We start from the raw sequence: 18,151 nt of genomic DNA, 5'->3' as shown, positions 1-18,151 counted from the left end.
TCATGTTTAGGTTCATAGATCCTTTCAAGTTATTTTTATGTATGGAAATAAAGGGGAGGTTAATCTTTTACATACAGATACCAGGTGTTCTAGTAGCATTTGTTGAAAACATCTTTTCATCTGCTCTTGAGTTTATATTCTATAAAATGTTAATGTTAAAAAAAAAAATAAAATGTTAATATTAAATAATCTTTCAAAAATCAGTGGACCATATATGTGTGGTTTTATTTCTAGATTCTCTGTTCTATTCCATTGATCTCTATGTCTTTCCTTATACCAACACTGCCTTGATTACTGTAGCTTTAGAAGAAGTCTTAAAATTAGGTACTAAACGTCTTCCAACACTATAGTTTTTTTTCTTTTTACTTTTCCTGGTCCTTCCTACTCCTACATAACTTTTAAACTTCAATATCCAATTCTTCATTTATAGCAAGTATACATAGACTTGAATTTTTATATATACCTTGTGCTTTCTAATCCTGCTAAATTTAAATACAAGTTCTAGGGGCTCCTAGTGATTTCTTAGCATTTTCTCGTTTTATCTACATATAAAGATTTTACTTCTACCTTGCCAATCCTATGCTATTTATTTATTTTTATTGCCAGACTATTTTGGTTTGGGCCTATGTTTCAAAGTTTAATGGACAGATGAAGACTAGGCATATCTGCCCTTGTTCCCCAGGGAGAAACCATGGTGTCTTTTCCATTCATATAAGGTGCTGGAAGTACGGAGTACATGTCTTTTATCTGTTGAGAAGGTTCTGTTCTACCTCTAGTCTCCTGATAGCTTTTACCATGAACAGCTGTAGAATTTAATCCAACACTTTTTCTGCAACTACTGATAGGATCATATGGCTTTTTCCTTTCCTTTGTTAAAATGATGACTTATGGGAGTGGATCTTCCAATGCTGAACCAACACTGTCATCCTTATAATAAAACCACTTACTACATACTGCCAGATCTGACTTCTAATGGTTTGTGTTTCGTTAAACAAATTTTTATTTATGTTCACACTTTTCTCTTTATCCAGTTTTATTATTTGCACAATGTTGATTTCCTAAAATGAGGGGAGACATGTTCCTTCTTTTTTCTGCTTTAAATATTTGATATAATTTATCAGTTAAAATGTATATGAGCCTGTTGTTGTCATATAGGTAGGTTTTCAAGCTAGGAATATACTTTCTTTAATAGGTGCTATTCAAATTCTATATTTCCTCCAGAGTCAGTTTCATTAATTTGTCTTCCAAGGTACTTCTTAGAAGTTGTCAAATTTATTTCAAAAAAGATTTTTGTAATATGCTTTCTATATCCTTTTAAATTCTGTAAAATCTGTGGTAATGTCCTCTAAATCTTGATATTGTAATTTTTAAAAATGTATAACTGATACCGTGTAATAGGAAGAAAAATTCTAAAGGAGTAGGGGAAGTGGGAGGGGTATGGGAAAGGAAAGAAGGGAAAAGAAAAAATATGAGAAAAGGAAAAAAATGGAAACAAAGTCTTTGTAAATAGGGAAGGGTGGAGGGGGTGAAGGGAGTGCAGGGGAATGGGGAAAAAAATAAGAACCAAGATATGTCATGTAAAGGTACAAGATCCCAATGATGAATGTAACTGTATTTTATACCTAAAATGTACCGATAAACTTTATGGAAAAAAATTTTTTTTAAAATGATAAAGCCGGTACAACATACCAAAACTCATGGGCCACAATGCAAACAGTCCTAAGAGGGAGGGGTATATCTGTGAATGCCCACATCACAAAAGCAGAGTAAACCCAAATAAATAACCCAATGAAAAACCTCAAGGTCCTAGAGAAACAAGAACGATTCAAACTTAGAGCTAGTACAAAGAAGGAAATTGTAAGGATCAGAGCAAAAATCAATGGAATTGAAACAAAAAACAAAAAAAGAATCAATGAAGAGTTGATTCTTTAAGAGAATAAACAAAATAGACAAATCCTTAGCCAATCTAACCAAAAAAGAGAAAAAGAGAAGAGACCCCAAATCAATGAAGTAGAAATGAAAAAGGTATAATCACAATGGACACTTTTAAAATAAAAAAGATTATGAATGACTACTTCGCAAACCTGTAAGCCAATAAATTGGAGAATTCAGAAGAAATGGAGAGATAACTAGATGCATATGAATTACCAAAACTGAACCAAGAAGATTTTTTAAAACCCTGAATAATCCAATAACAGGCAATGGAAAAAGAAAAGGAAAGAAAGAAGGGCGAGGAGGGAGGGAGGGAAGGAAGGAAGGAAAGAAGGAAGGAAGGAAGGAAGGAAAGGAAGGAAGGAAAAGAAAGGAAGGAAGAAAAGAAAAGAAAGAAAGAAAAGAAAGAAAGAAAGAGGAAGCCAGCCTACCAACTAAGAAAAGCCGAGGTCCAGATGGCTTCCTTGCTAAATTCTACAACAATTTCAGGGAAGATCAAACACCAATACTCCTCAAGCTCTTTAATAAAATTGAAAGGGAAGTAGTACTCCCAAAGTCATTCCTGGAAGCTACAATTACCCCGATTCCAAAATCAGACAAAGATCCAACCAAAAAGGAAAACTGCAGGCCAATCTCCATAGACAAATGTCTTTAATAAACATAAATGCAAAAATCCTTAACAAGATATTGGCAAATAGAATGCAGTGAATCATCAAAAAGATCATACATAATGACCAAGTATGCTTCATCCCAGGAACACAAGGATGGTTCAACATATGCAAATCAATAAATATAATACATTACATAAACAAAAGCCAGGACAAAAATCACATAACCATCTCAAAAGATGCAGAAAAGGCCTTTAACAAAATTCAATGTCCATTCATAATATAAAAAAAAAACTGAATAAAATAGGACAGAAGGACTTTATCTCAATCCGATCAAAGCCATTTATGACAAACAATGCCAACATAATATTAAATGGGGAAAAATCATGAAATCTTTGCTTCTAAAATCAGGGATGAAAAGGATGTCCACTGTTACCACTTCTGTTCAATATAGTATCCAAAACATTAGCAAGAGTAATTAGGCAAGAAAAAGAGATAAAAGGGATATGTATAAAAATGAAGAAGTCAAATTATCATTATTTGCAGATGACATGATCCTCTACATAGAGGACCAAAAAATTTCCACCAAAAGACTCTTAGAATTAATAACCAAATTCAGTAATGTAGCAGGACACAAAATCAACACCGTTTCTTTCTTTTGTTTTTATGTTGTTTTGTTTGTTTGTTTTTACTTTATTTTCACATATACAGATTAGTTTAAGCTCTAGTCTCTCAGGTATTGTGACAGTGAGAAGTGAGAATCAACATTAAAATCAAATCTTGTCCTTTAAGAAACAGTGTCTCAGTATTTGTTCACACAAGTGGTCTTCAGGCCCTCGGCCCAGGAAGTATTGGATAGGCCTTTAAGGAAGGGAGTTGCAAAGGAACGTGGCTAATTTTCTTTTCTGGAAGATGTTTGCTTTTTCTTTTATAAATGAACTTGGGGGCTGAGGATTTACCTCAGTGGTGCCACCGCCTGCCTCACAAACACAAGGACCCGAGTTCGATCCCTGGTACCAAAAAAAAAAGAAAAAATCTACAAATGAACTTGGAAAAACAATCTACTTTACAGGGCCACCCCTCTATACAGGTTCAATTTCAGATAGCATGCTTGAAAACTACAGAAAGCACCAAAATGTGGAATTGAATGTTGCCTGCTTCACCTGGGAGGACTTACAAAAGGCAGAAATAGCACCCAGTTAACTCCTTTTCCTGAAAGCTGTTTGACTAGACTTGGAACTTGTTGGCAGATCAAAAGAGAAAGAGACGTCAGCTGGGAGATGCACTGTGGCTGCAGTAGAGAGGATACTCTTAGGTCGGGATGCAAAAGGCTAGCGAATGGGAGGCAGGTGGTCATGTGGGTCATTGTACCTGGAGATGTGAGGCTTGCTGTGGAGTCCAGGCACGGGACTTGTCCCTACAGGATGAAGCAATGTCCTGTCTCATCCCCAGGCTTGTGCCTCCTTGCATTTGGCCTCTATCACAGAAGTCACCGGGTCCTTTGCTATCAGTTCGTGTAACTGCTCTCTAGAATGCTTTGTTCAGAGTCCAGTGAGCACACAGAAACATAAAATCCAAGTGCATCCAAGCTTAGGGAAGGACGGCAGCTGCAGCAGAGAAAGGGTGGCCACATCTCCTTGTTGGGACCTCATGTCTATGTGCAGCTATTCCAAACAGGGGAAGGCAAGTGAGCTTGGCAATCCCCTATTACCATTAATTCCACTTCCTGAGAATTAGACATGCCATAAAACTTGTTTCCTCCATCAGTTAATCCCCAACAAGTATTCTGGGTGAAAGTCCCTAGAAGGGACATTCAGAGTGATTAGTGACTTAGGACTTAGGGTACCACCTTGTAAAACATGGTACTCAATGGTGGGTGGCCCTGGGCAATTTTATTACTCGTTCCCTGAACCTCAGCTGCCTCATGAATAATACCCATTTCATAATAGTAATTAAATACACTAATGCAAAAACACTATTTGCCTGGGTCATGCTATACTCTCAGCAAAGGTCAGTTGTCAGCTGTCATTATTTACGTGCCCATGTAACCACATGGATGGAAGATTTAACAGTAAATGGGTTTTAGCTCCCAGGACACATGAGCTGCTCATTTGTCCTTAGTCTCCACAGGTGTTCTGTCCTGGATAGCTACTAGGTGTGTTTCATCTACAAAACTGAGAAAAGCCATCTGGGCTGTTTGGGTAGAAGACACTAGCATTTAATCTTCCAAACTGACAGACCTGGACAGATTTTTGTAGAAGACTTTGTTGGGGTGGCAGAGAAGCCAAGGCCAGCACCATGGCTGTACTTCCAACTCATGGCCCAGTTGTAGTCCTGCTGCAAGTTCTGCTGCAGGGTGTTGGCTGATCCCTTGCCAAGGGCCATGTTGGGTCTTGTAGTCATGCTAGGGAGGCAGCTGAACCAAAGGGAGAGATTTTTAAAGCCACCTATAAGTTTGAGAAATTTCAGTTTCTGTTCCTCGTTTTCAAAACCTGCAGTATCCCACTAGCCAAACTGAGTCCCTGTCCACTTTCTGGGTTCAGAAGCTTCTGACTTGCCCAACTCCCAATCAATCTCTTCTTGAAAGGCCTTTCACCTCACCTGGTGTATGTGTGTCTCATCCATGTTGCCTTTCTTCTCCAGCACTACCTCCAGGTCTGTGTCTGGCTCCTCCTTCAAAGGGTCTGCTGCTATCATGCTCTTTTTCTTCTTTTTCTTCCTTTTCTGAGCCAGCTCCTTAACAACTAACTGGCTGTTCTACCTTTTTTTTTAGCCTTTGTTTTCTTCTTGCCTGGGGCCTTAGGGTCATCTCCTATTGGGATGTACTCTAGAACCTCAACTTTGATTGGGTTCTTTTCTTTCTGAGGGCTGCTTTCCTTGGACCTGGAGAGCTCAGAGTGGCCTTGGAGGGTGTCTTCCTCCTGGTGGACTTTCTTCTTCTTCACTTTCCTGCTGTGTTCTCTGGAGCTGCCCTGCTTCTGTTTCTTCCCCAAGGCTGCCTGCTCCTCAGCCTCCTCCCGCACTGTGCACTCATATATAGCATCTCCAGCCTTACAGGGCCAAGGGTCCTAGTTGGGGCAAGCTGTATCCTGGGCCTTTTTTTCTTTCTTGTGTTTTTTGAGCTTCTTGCCAACTCTGGTGGCCTCACACTGTCTGGGGTCAGGGGAGGCCTTTAGCCCTGAGCCCTGTGACATAGCTAAAGGCAAGGACTTCTTTTTTTCCTCCCCACTGAAGGATTCTGAGTGGCCAAGGGCCTGCTTCCTGGGGCTGGATGACTTCCCTGTCCATCTAGCTTGTGATGTGGGCTCAGATTCTGGGAGCTCCTCACAAAGAGTGCTGTGGCCCTTCTTTTTCTATCTTCTTCACCAGGGGCATCTTGGGTGCCTGCCCTTGGCTCACAGTCCTAGATGGGGTTGTGGCCCTCACAAAAGAATTATCAGCAAAATAATTGCCATCATTTATAATTGAGTATTGAGTCTCTGGTTCTTTGACCACTTTTTTCTTCTTTTTTTTTCCCTCTGGGAGCCCAAGACCCAGGTCTACTTTGTGAGTCTTGGTGATCATTTCTACAGATCAAACCTCCCTGCCTCCGTATGAGAGCCTGCTCTGCCAGGTTCTTTTGGGTTTTTTGAGAGAGGGTCTTACCATGTAGTTCAGATTGGCCTTAAAATCACTATGTAGCCAGGCTGGCCTCGAACTCATGATAGTCCTCCTGCCTCAGCCTTCCAAGTGCTAGGATTACAGGCATGCACCACCATGCCCAGCTCCAATAGTATTCCTGTATACTCATAATGAGCCCACTGAGAAAGAAATTAGAAAAAAAATACCATTCACAATAGCACCAAAAAAAATTATTTAGCAATCATCCTAAGGCAGTGAAAGATCTATTCAAAGAAAACTACTTGGGCTGGGGATTTAGTTCAGTGGTTCTGGTGCCGACCTCAAAAGCACAAGGTCCCAAGTTCAATACCCGGTACCAAAAAAAAAAAAAAAAAAAGAAAGAAAAAGAAAAAGAAAACTACTGTACTCTGAAAAAATCAATTTTAAGATAACATTAGAAAATGGAAAGATATTCCTGTTCCTGGATAGGCAGTACCAACATAGTCAAAATGTCCATACTTCCAAAATTGATGTACAGATTTAATGAAATTCCAATAAAAATATCAAAATCATTCTTCACAAAACTGAAGAAAACAAGCCTAAAATTCATACAGAACCAGAAGAGACCCAGAATAGCAAAAACAATCCTAAGTAACAAGAACAAAGCAGGAGGTTTAACAATCCTGGACTTGAAGTTTTATTACAAAGTTACAATCATACAAAATAAACACACAAAATCCACAGCATTCCTGTACACTAATTATGAACTCACTGGGAAAGAAATTAGGAAAACAATACCATTTACAACAGCAACAAGAAAAAGTAAATACTTAGGAATTAACCTAATCAAGGAAGTGAAAGACCTCTACACTGAAAATTACCTCACTCTCAAAAAAGGAAATCAAGGAGAACATCAGAAAATGGAAAGATATCATGTTCCTGGATAGGTAGAGCCAATATAATCAAAATGGCTATATTTCCAAAACTGACATATAGATTTAACACAATCCCAATCAAAATACTAACAGCAGCACTGGGGATGTAGCTCAGCCGCACAGTGCCCGCCTGGCAAACACAAGGTCCTGAGTTTGATCCCCAGTACCAAAAAACAAAACAAAACAAAGCAAACAAGCAACCCCCCCCCAAAAAAAAACTAACAGCATTTTTCACAGATCTAGAGAAAACAATCCAAAAATTCATATGGAACCAGAAGAGACCCAGAATAACAAAAGCGATCCTGAGTAAAAAAGTCAAAGCAGAAGGCATTGCAATGCCAGATTTGAAGATACACTAGAAAGCTACTGTGATTAAAACACCAGGGTATTGGCAGAAAAACAGACATGAGGATCACTGAAACAATATAGGATGCAGAAACAACCGCAAGCACATTCAATTAGTTGATTTTTTGACAAAGGGGCTAAAAATTTATGCTGAAGGAAAGATAGCCTCTTTAATAAATCGTGTTGGAAAAACTGGCTATCCACATGCAGATTGAATCTAGGCTCACATCTCTCACCATATACTAAACTAAAATCAAAATGGATCAACAGACTAAATGTTAAAAGAGAAACAACCTGATGGAAGATAAGATAGGTAAAAGCATAGGGAAGGACTTCTTGAACAGAGCCCCAATTGCACAGGATATAGTGCCAAGAATGAGCAAATGGAATCATATCAAAGTAAAAAGTTTCTGCATTAAAAAAAAGAACAATGACCAAAAATAATGACCAACAGAGTAAAAAGAAAACCTACAAAATGGGGGGGAAATTGCCAACTATTCCTCAGAGGACTAGTATCTAAAATATATAAAGAACTCAAAAAAATAGACTCCTAAAACAACAGATTCAATCAAAAAATGGTCTAGTGAAATAAATAAGACACTTCCAGAATTAGTACAAATGGCCAGTAAATACATGAAGAAATGCTTAATATCACTGGCCATTATAAAAATTCAAATTAAAGCAAAACTGAGATTCCATCTTACCCCAGAAAGAATGGCCATCATCAATAAATCAAATAATAAATGCTGATGAGGTTGTGGGGGAAAAGAACCTTTCTACACTGTTGGTGGGAATGTAAACTATTATAATCACTATAAAAATCAGTATGGAAGGGCCGAGGATTTAGCTCAGTGCTGCCGCTGCCTGCCTTGAAAGCGCAAGATCCCGAGTTTGATCTCCAGTGCCAAAAAAAAAACCAGTATGGAGAGTCCTCAAAATACTAAAACTAGAAATTCCACATGACCCAGCTACTCCCCTTCTAAGTATCTTCCTAAAAGTTAAAGATATCATATTACAGTGATGTGTATATGGTAAATGTATACCCATGTTTATAGCAGCACAATTCATAATAGCTAAATCTTGGAAGCAGACTATATGCCCATCAATGGATGAATGGATAAAGAAAATGTGGTATTTTTACACAATGGAATACTACTCCACCATAAATAAACTTGAGTCATTTGTAGGAAAATGGTTGCAACTTGAGACCATAATGTAAAGTGAAATAAATCAGAAACACCAGCTTAAATATCACATGATTTCTCATATGAGAAACCCAAATTATAAATAAAGAGCAAAATAAAAGAGAGATAATAGGAAGTAGGGAGCTAGATCTTTCTCAAATGGGAAAGGATCAAGAGATGGCAGAGGGGTAAGGGGGGGAAAGGTAGGGATGAAAAAATGAATTAAGATGTTTTATGTACATGTACCAACTCTACACAAGGAATGTAAATATTATGTACTACAAATGTACTAAAAAAAAGTCTACTTCCATTCAGCATGATGGTGCAGGCTTGTACTTCTAGCTTGTACTCCTAGTACAGCCTTAGGAGGCTGATGCAAGATTGCAAGTTTGAGGCCAGCCTGGGCAGCTTAGTGAGACCCTGTCCCAAAGAATAAAAAGGGCTCTAGGTTCCATCCCCAGTATGGCGGGGGGGGGGGGGTTAGTATATTTCCAACCTTTAACAACTCCTTTGGCATGCTATCTGTGTGCATTATTAAAAGGATGTCTTCCCAAAGGCTTATGTATTTTATATTTGTAGACTGTTGAGAAGTACCTTTTTATGTACCAAGTGCTGTCCTAAGAGCTTTAATCCTTTAAATAATGCCAACAAAATTGGTTCTGTTATTATCCTCATTTACAGATGAGAAAATGAAGGCATTGAGAGTTTAAGTAATTTCTTCAAGGTCACACAACTAATAAATGAGGATAATTCAAACCCAGATAGTCTGGATGGGTCATAGCCATATATTAAACCACTATGCTGTGCTGCCTCCCCAAAGAGCCCGAAAAACAGATATACGTAAGTGTCTTAGTTACTTTTCTCATTGCTGAGACAAAATACCCAATACCCCCAAGTTAAGGGAGGAAAGGTTTATTTTGGCTCACAGTTTGTAGAGGTTTCAGCCTATAACCAGCTGGCTCCAAGGCAGGGTGGCATGGCAGAGGGGCATCACAGAGAAATAGATCAGGAGCAGAAGGTGGCAAAGCAACAAAAGTAGTGAAGAAGCAAGCAGAGACAAGCCTCTTTCTGTGCCTTATATACATCCTCTAAGGGCAGGTAGCACTCACACCCTTAATCCTAGCATTGCACCATGAATCAATCCTAGCGTCACTACACTTTAGATCCAGACACGTCTGGAAAAGCTCTACCTATGACCGCATGAAGCTTTGGGGGTAAGTCTAGACACAAGCCATTACATTGTGTACTTTATATTATTTTACATATAGATATACATTTTATACATACATTTTTCTTTGGTCCTTTTTTTTTTTAATACTGGTAAAATCTGGCGCCTCTTGCCTGGTAAGCAAGTGTGCTACCAATGAGGTACATCCCCAACCCGATGTATTTTTTAATTTTTAATTTTTCTTTTGTCTTTTTCATGTGTAAGAGTGTGTGTATGTGTATGTGTTTACACCCAGTGGTACAGCACCCAGTGGTTTTTATCAGAGAGGGAGGGGGGGAGGGGGGGAAGGGGGGGAGAGAGAGAGAGAGAGAGAGAGAGAGGGCTTTATTCCAACTCTCCAAGTTTTTAGCACATGCCTGAAGTCTAGTTTTGAGAGAAGCATAATTTTTCTGCTGATACATCCTCTCCAAGAGTCTAAAGAACCATCTTTATAAATCTTAGTTTCCTCTTCCAAGAAATGTGGAAGTTGGATTTCATGAACTAGCTCACCAAATAAAGTGTAAAGAGCATTCCAATTTAAAAATTATTAAAATTTCCCAAAAACTGACCAGGCAACTGTTCATCTGTAATGTTCTTGTGTCTTTGGACTAAACGTAATGAGGGTCTCTTCTGTTCAACTGATGATATCCTAAGGCATCTGTGCAAGTTTAAATTTAAATTTCTGGCCAATTTCAGTCCAACTGCTTCTCCTACAAGGTAGCAAATGTTTAAGTAGAGCCTGAGGCCTTAAACAGACCATATTTACAATACATATAACCTATGAGCAGAATATATAAAGAACTCTTACAGCTCATTAATAGACAACCCAATTAAAAAGTAGTCATAAGAAGATGATAAATAGCCAGTACAGCACACGGAAAGGTGTGCACCTCTAGAATCAGAAAAATACTAATCAGTACAATAACAAGATTGAATTATACACTCATTAGGGAGATGAAGTTAAAAATTTTTTTTTTTTTTTGGTGCCGGGGATTGAACTCCGGACCTTGCGCTTGTGAGGCAGGCGCTGGAACCACTGAGCTAAACCCCCGGCCCTTAAGTTAAAAGTTTTAAAAGCCTTGTCATGACTTTTTCTTTTTTGTTGGATTCTCCCACTTTGCATTTTAATTTGTCACGCCCAATGGATTCATTCTGCTGGGCTTCCTGGGGTTGTGATCCTCATTGTCTTTTCCTAGGGTATTGTCTAAAATTTTCTGGAGTGCTGGTTTGGTATTCATGAAGCTCCTGAGGTGCTCTTTATCATGAAAGTATCTTATTTCTCCATCAATTTAGTCCAATACTTTTTCTCCAACTAGTGACAAGATCATATGGCTTTTTCCTTTCCTCTGTTAAAATGATGACTTTTTGGAGTGCATCTTCCAATGCTGAACCAACACTGCCATTCCTATAACAAATCCACTTTCTACATACTGCCAGATCTGACTTCTAATAGTTTGTTTTGTTAAACAAATTTCTATCTATGTTTATACTTTTTTTCTTCTATTATCTTTATCCAGTTTTAGGATTAGCACAATGCTCATTTCCTAAAATGAGGGGAGAAGTGTTCCCTTTTTTTTCTGTTTTAAATGTTTGATATAATTTATCAGTTAAAATGGATACGAGCCTGTGGTCATATAGGTAGATTTTCAAGCTAAGGAATATACTTTCTTTTTTTTTTTTTGGTACCGGGGATCGAACTCGGGACCTTGTGCTTGCGAGGCAGGCACCGGAACCACTGAGCTAAATCCCCGGCCCAGGAATATACTTTCTTTAATAGGTGCTATTCAAATTTTATATTTTCTCCAGAGTTAGTTTCATTAATTTGTCTTCCAAGGTACTTCTTAGAAGATGTCAAATTTATTTCAAAACAGATTTTTGAAATCTGCTTTCTATATCCTTTTAAATTCTGTAAAATCTGTGGTAATGTCTCCTAGATCTTGATATTTTAATTTTAAACATGTATAATTGATATTGTGTAACAGGAAGTAAAGGTCTAAAGGAGCAGGGGAAGTGGGAGGGTTAGGGGAAAGGAAAGAAGGGAGAAAATATGAGAAAAGGGAAAAAATGGAAACACAGTCTTTGCAAATAGGGAAGGGTGGAGGGGGTGAAGGGAGGGCAGGGGAAGGGGAAAAAAAATAAGAACCAAGATACTCATATAATAGTACAAGATCCCAAAGATGTATGTAAATGTATTTTATACCTAAAATGTACCAATAAACTTAATGGGGGAAAAAAATAAAATAAGTACAGCCTGAAGTGCAAAGGGACACAGCCCACGACGACTGGCGCACGCGCGCCCTCTGCCGGCCATGGAGTGTACCCCCGCGATGGAAGTGCACCCCTTTGCTCTCAAAGTTTGGCAGAGCGAGTGACTTCCTGTCCTAGCGTCGCTTTTCAGCTAAGCAACGTTTGATCAACGCTTTCCTAGGCTGGGCACAGCCTTAAAGAATCACACAGTCTAAGGGGACACACCCACTGCAGAACCCTTATAATACCATTTAAGAGGTGAATCACTGGTGCTGCACCATGTGACTCCATTAGTTTGCAATCAAAAGTTGCAAACAAGAGCCCAAATCAAACAGCATAACAGTGCTCTTTTGTTAGGAAAGGAATGATGTGACTCTCTGTAGATTTTCTCTCTGCGCAGAAACAGGAGCAACCAGCTAGCTGATGGTGCTACCTTGGAGACTCAGACCACCTAGGAGTAGTCCCAACCCCAAAGGCCAGCCCTTCAGGGAAGAAGCTGCAAGGGGCTGCAGAGAAAGGTCAGAGTCTCACAGGGAAAGGGCAGAAGTTAAGAACGCAGATAAGAGGATATCAATTCATCTTGACATTCAATTAGTAAGTATATTTAAAATATAAAACCAACAGTTGGGTGTTCAGGCCTCTGGGAGGGTAAGGCAGGAAGATAGCAAGCTCGAGGACAGCCTGAGCAATTTAGCAAGCCACGGTCTGAAAATAAAAAGTAAAAAGTACTGGGATGCAGCTCAGGGAGAAGGCCCTGGGTTTAATCTCCAATTTCAGAATATATATATATATAATATAAAAATATATATTACATATTATATTTTATATATATAAAGCCTTGGAAATATATATATATATATATATATTTTTTTTTTTTTTTTAAGATAGAGTCTCACTGTGTAGTTCAGGCTGGCCTTGGTACTAAAATTATAGGTGTGTACCACCATGCCCGGCTATTCCTGGCATTTTTTGTAACAAGACGCTAGAACATCTTTAGACCTTATTGGATTTTTTAAATAGGACTTTATCTGGTCATGGGTTTTCAACTAGGCCTGAAGGCCCCCCTCAATTTCTAAAATACAGCAATTCTTTTCTGATCCTCTTCTCAAACTTTTCCAGGTTCTGAAAACCCATAGCAATTCCATATGACTAACTTTGTCTCCAATAGCATTTTTTTTTCACTTTAGAGAAAATTCTGCTGATAACATATCCATTATACCAGCCAGAAGGAAAAAGTACTTGGAAGAGGAACCTGTTTTCCTAAGTTCTTTTCGAAAGAGGTGAGGGGACAAAATAAAGGAATTAGAGAAATATACTGCTCAATGCAGTCATCATCACTTTGGACAGACTTCTTGGAATCATGACCTACAGAAATATCCATCTTAACATCAGAACATGAATGTAATTACCAACAAGGGCTTTTGCTAAACCTCCTCTAAAATGTGTCTTATGAAGGGTGCAGTTTAGAAAATCTATGCAAAAGAGAAAAAAGGAAGGAGGGGAGGGAGGAAGGGAAGGAGGGCAAGAGGGAAGAAGAGAGGAAAGAAGGAAAAAACACTTCATGAGAATGGAGAGAGGGCAAAAGAAAAAGAAACAAGGTTGGGGACACAGAGAGGATTAAGAAACAAATATGGATAGTCATGGAGCTGGGGTTTGCACCAGTGTGAATATCTGAAGTTTACAATTCAAATTTAAGAAATATATATATATATATATATATATATATATATATATATAAAATCTTTGAAAATGCAGGCAGAACAGAAGAGCATAAGGTTAAAAAAGTGAAAACACACTTTCTCACATCAAATAGGCACTAACAGAAGTAGGAGAGGCTGGGATAAAGGTGAGGAGGACACTGAGAGCACCTAACACACGCAACTTAACAAGACCAGCTGGACATGTGGGGCTAAAACCAAGTGTTTACAGCTAATGGCTTAATAGGAAACCCTTGTACAAGTTTTTGCCCCTGAAAATCCTTACCTATTATATCTCAGTAAATATAAGGCATGTTGCCAAACAAAATCAAAATCTCCACCCAAAATACCATAAAACCATACTCAACTCCTATTTTACTTAATTGCAATAAAAGAAACAAAATCTGCTTTTACACATGCCCGAAATGCTAACAAGGACCAGTAGCAATTTTAAACAAAGCACATTAAGCTTTGTGGAGTAAATTTAGTGAGTTTTTGATACAGATGTCTCTGAAGAACAGAGTCAGCTGGGATGCAGTAGTAAAAGCTGACCCAAGATTTTCAGTGCTAGGGCCTCAGTCAGGTAAGGGCAAGTGTCCTGCCACTGAGCTACACCTCTAGTCCCTCTAGTCTCATTTTTATGTCTCTAATCTGTCCTAATTCATGAAGGTAGGGGGTGGGAAAAAAAAGAGGGCTGATTAAGCTTATGTCTATAGCTGCTGATCAATTAAGCCATGTTGAATTTCTGTGCATGTGTTAGAATTTCACACATCTTGTGGAGAGGTTTAGACAGTATTTTGTGATACAGTCTTAAGTGAATCCTGAAGCATGGTTAACATCTAATGCCTTGTCTATCATATAAGTAAATAGCATATATGTAATAACTGAATGTATAATAAAGTAATATGAATAAATATATCAATGCAATAGATACGAATATGTTTGTATAATAATGAATATATGTAATGAGTTATGTAATGAATAATAATTAATATTTATGATAAATACAGAATGCCCTCCATACAATTAGAAAAAATTCTAGTGTATTACTTTATTAATACCCCTTCATATAACTTTTTATGAATTATTAAAGTATCTAATGTAGGGCCAGGGATTTAGCTCAGTGGTTTCGCCACCTGCTGCCCAAGCACAAGGACCTGAGTTCAATCCCCAATACCAAAAAAAAAAAAAAATCTAATGTATTACTTTATTAGTACTCCTTTATATGATAACTTGAATTATTAAAGTATTAGTTGGCTAGAATAACTAGTAGTAGATTCTAGCAAGGTAAGGACTAGTTCAGTTCTCTTTGGATCTTCATATTGTGTCTCTGTTAGTTTGTTACTTGGTTGGTTTAACCCCTACTTTGTTTCACATCAGATATGCTAATTAGCATTCTGTTGCTGGGCCATAGATTCTGTTGCTGAGCCATACCAGTGAGAGCAGTTAGAATGCTAGATGAATACATTCAAATGGTACTGAATACACAAAACTCACTGTGAGCAATTTTGGCCTTACTAACTCGAGATAGAAATAAAATTTCTATATGCCTTTTGTGATCATCCAGAGACTGTGAATTCAATGTTAGTCACTGTTTTCCAGAATAGGATTTCTGGGGGTTTTGTTTGTTCATTTGTTTTGTTGTTTTTTGAGACAGGGTCTTGCTATGTAGTTCAGGCTGGCCTTAAACTCACTATGTAGCCCAGGTTGGCCTCAAACTCACGTCGATCCTCCTGCCTCAGCCTCCTAAGTGCTGTGTACACCACCACGCCTTGGAACAGAATGTCTGGAGTTAACTGGTGGTTTCAAGAATTTCAGTTGTAAGATGTATTTTTCTATAGTTTTGTGTGTGTGTATACACACATACAAGCATGTATTTAGCTTTTGGATGGAGAGATATACACATACATTAATCTGTTTATTTATTTTTACCCCATGGCTTTTCTTAACAGCAACAAAAGAAAAATGCAGAAAATATAAAGTGAATCTGGAGTAGGTTCTATGCAATGAACTTTTTAGAATCCCTATCAGAGAAGTATATTTTAATCTCTTCATAGTTATTCAAATTAATCCAACAGAAAAGAGATGTGAAGACTTGCCTCAAGGAGATTCAGTCATGTTAATTCAGTGTTTTAAAGAGTTGTTGTCAAATTCACTTTGAGTGAGAAAGAGATTCGACCATGGTTATTTCTAGGATGCTAATCTTCATAGTTAATGTAGTCAATTCTTAATCACAAGCTACTTTATTGGTTTGCCTGAGGAATCACTGTCACAGAGACCAGAAATCCTCAAAAGAAATATTGCATTCTCTCTGCAGACCTACATGGGAATAAGAAGGTGGCCTGGTGAACAAGGAATCAGCACAGAGAAGGTCAAAGAATGAAGCTGCAATGGCATAAACCAGGAGAGCTTAGGCATCCCCAACTTAGAGATCTATTGAACCACCTTCGTTTCCCATTGCATCTACATCAGAGCTACTAAGAATACTGTAAGCCTTGGGCCTGGAGGTGGTGGTGCACACCTGTAACCCCACACTCCAGAGACTGAGGCAGGAAGGTCATGAAGGCCACCCTGGGCTACAAAGCTAGTATGAGGCCAGCCTGGGATACAGAGAGACCTATCTTAAAAAACAAACAACAAAAACAGAAAGAAAGAATAAGCCATGAATGGAAGCCCCATAGGAACAGGAAAAAACAAAAAACTGCATCCCCATATTTGACTGGGCCTAGTTCATAGTAAACCAAGATAAATATTTGAAAATGATAAACTAGAAATTCAAAACAGAAAAAGGGATGAGGTGACTAGACTTAAGTAAATAAAACCTCAAGAGATTAAATTCAGGAAATTAGATTAAGTTCAAAAGGCTCTTTAACACCTGGTAAGCAGAATACAGGTCTAATAGCAATATCCTCACCTACATTTCCTGTCGCTCTAGGGCTCATCACAATTCTAGATATTTTTTCAAACATTTTATTATGAAAATTTACAAACATAAAGCAAGGTTAAAAGAACTTTATAGAGAACACCATACACCTACCATAGACTCTACCATTCACATTTAACTATTCTTGGATTATCATATATCCATTAATTTCTCTATGTATTCATCAATCCATGTTATTTTTTGATGCATTAAAAATATAGATATCAGTTGTTTCCTCTACATAATTCAGCATGTATATTATTAAAGAGAGCAAAATATTTGTTGATTATTTCTCCTTCTGAAGTAATATTTATACAAATGTACAGACCTTTTTTTTTTTCCAGTAATGGAGTTTGAACCCAGGGCCTTCACACTGAGCTACATCCCCAGCCCTTTTTTATTTTGAGACAAGATCTTGCGAAGTCACTAAATTGCCCAGGCTGGAGTTGAACTTGCAATCTTCCTAACTCAGCCTCCTAGCACCATGGGAGGTATGTACCACCATGCTCAGCTACAAATCTTAAATGTAAATTCCCAAATTGTAATACATGCTCACACCTATGTATCCCAAATCTCTCAAGATATAGCTCTCGACATACAGAACATTACTATCACTTCAAAAACCTCCCCATAATTGTGTGTGTGTTATATGTTGCTGGGATTTAACACAGCATGCTTGCTAAGTGTTCTACCACTGAGCTACATCTGCAGCCCTTATTATTTTTATTTTGAGACATGTTCTAGCTAAGCACCTTGGCTGCCCTCAAACTCAAGATCCTCTACCTCAGCTTCCCAAGTCCTGGAATATCATGTATGCACCAACATGTCCAGGTCCCCTCATAAATTTTTAGGAGTTTTTTTTTTTATTTTAAAGGGAAGAAGATAATACAAATGTTGAAAGTTTAATGTGTTTCAAGTACTGCTTAAAATAGCTGGGGAAAACTTATAGGTGGTGTTATGTTGGAGGTAAATAGAACTCCATGAGCATCATCTTAATAACTCAAGTAATTAGATCCAAGAGAATGATTATTTGCTGCTCTTAAATTTCAGACACTCTCAAGTTAAGAAAAACACAAATCTAAACATACAGTTTTAGGGAAATTTTTTCTTCTTTCATGGACATCCTCATTGACCAGCGTAGAAGGAAAAGTGCTCTTTCACATCCCTGTCATCTACCTTTCAATTCAGACTACATGGGTCTAGCTGCTCATGTTTGGTTGCTTTCTACAATTTTTCTAGTACATGTGTGTGTGTGTGTGTGTGTGTGTGTGTGTGTGTGTGTGTGTGTGTTGGTAAGGACTGACCCCAGAGCCTTACCTGTGCTGGGCACGCGCTCTACCAACTGCCAGCCTTAGGCAATTTAAATTCTTAAAATCAATAAGCCAATAAGCTTTTCCTCCTCAAATTATGTTAGAAATCATTCAAAAATGCTTTCAAATTATCTATTATAAGATAATAAGATAAAATTATTTA

General features: G+C 38.0%; 1 protein-coding gene and 1 pseudogene across 11 annotated transcripts in view; both read right to left on the bottom strand.

Annotated features, from left to right (window-relative positions):
* The window catches only part of Trim13 (tripartite motif containing 13), an 82,723-nt gene that overhangs the window by 47,086 nt on the left and 17,486 nt on the right, over window positions 1–18,151 (bottom strand). The gene's annotated exons all lie outside the window — the stretch shown is intronic.
* Window positions 1–18,151, bottom strand: part of LOC147822282 (lysine-rich nucleolar protein 1 pseudogene) — a 34,020-nt pseudogene extending 15,869 nt beyond the window's left edge. The window contains exon 1 of the transcript XR_015445894.1: window positions 1–18,151. This exon is cut by the window's left edge and continues 15,869 nt beyond it. The product of XR_015445894.1 is annotated as a lysine-rich nucleolar protein 1 pseudogene (transcript).

This window comes from Heterocephalus glaber, unplaced genomic scaffold (assembly GCF_053883595.1).
Source record: "Heterocephalus glaber isolate CG9 unplaced genomic scaffold, H.glaber_assembly_v1.0 deba00001666, whole genome shotgun sequence".
NCBI classification, from domain to species: Eukaryota; Metazoa; Chordata; class Mammalia; order Rodentia; family Bathyergidae; genus Heterocephalus; species Heterocephalus glaber.
The sequence above is the reverse complement of the archived record's forward strand: the minus strand, read 5'-3'. Positions and strand labels throughout refer to the sequence as shown.